General features: G+C 36.6%; 1 protein-coding gene across 1 annotated transcript in view; it reads right to left on the bottom strand.

Moving 5' to 3' along the window:
* Positions 1-215: 215 nt before the first annotated feature.
* The window catches only part of LOC119587767 (CD209 antigen-like protein E), a gene marked incomplete at its 5' end in the record, with an annotated part of 782 nt that continues 625 nt past the window's right edge, over positions 216-372 (bottom strand). Inside the window, 1 exon segment of the mRNA XM_037936455.1 lies at positions 216-372. This exon segment is cut by the window's right edge and continues 300 nt beyond it.

Raw genomic sequence — 372 nt, 5'->3', positions numbered from 1 at the left:
CCCATTGAAAATGTCTTGCAGTCAAAAACGCACGCTGCGTACGTTTTAAACCACACGTTTTCTATACTGAATCCATCAAAACATCGCTATCAAAACATAAACGGCAAATCCAGAAAACAGTGGCGCTCCAATGCGGTCGTACATGTGAAAATGCGCTCCGAAATTAACTAAAATTAAATAAATTCACACGACGCCAAGGATGCTTATAACACTGATTTAAGAGTAATTATTTATTGATGATTAAGTCATACTTTCGTCCTTCCAGATAAAACTAACTATTAGGGACGATCATGAAATTACATAAGCCTCTATGTACTATACTGAATTATTTATATTTTGAGAAGAGTGACCGCTGATAATGGACGTGTAGGG

The sequence above is a fragment of the Penaeus monodon genome, chromosome 23, assembly GCF_015228065.2.
Source record: "Penaeus monodon isolate SGIC_2016 chromosome 23, NSTDA_Pmon_1, whole genome shotgun sequence".
NCBI classification, from domain to species: Eukaryota; Metazoa; Arthropoda; class Malacostraca; order Decapoda; family Penaeidae; genus Penaeus; species Penaeus monodon.
This window is presented reverse-complemented; position numbering and strand designations above follow the sequence as displayed.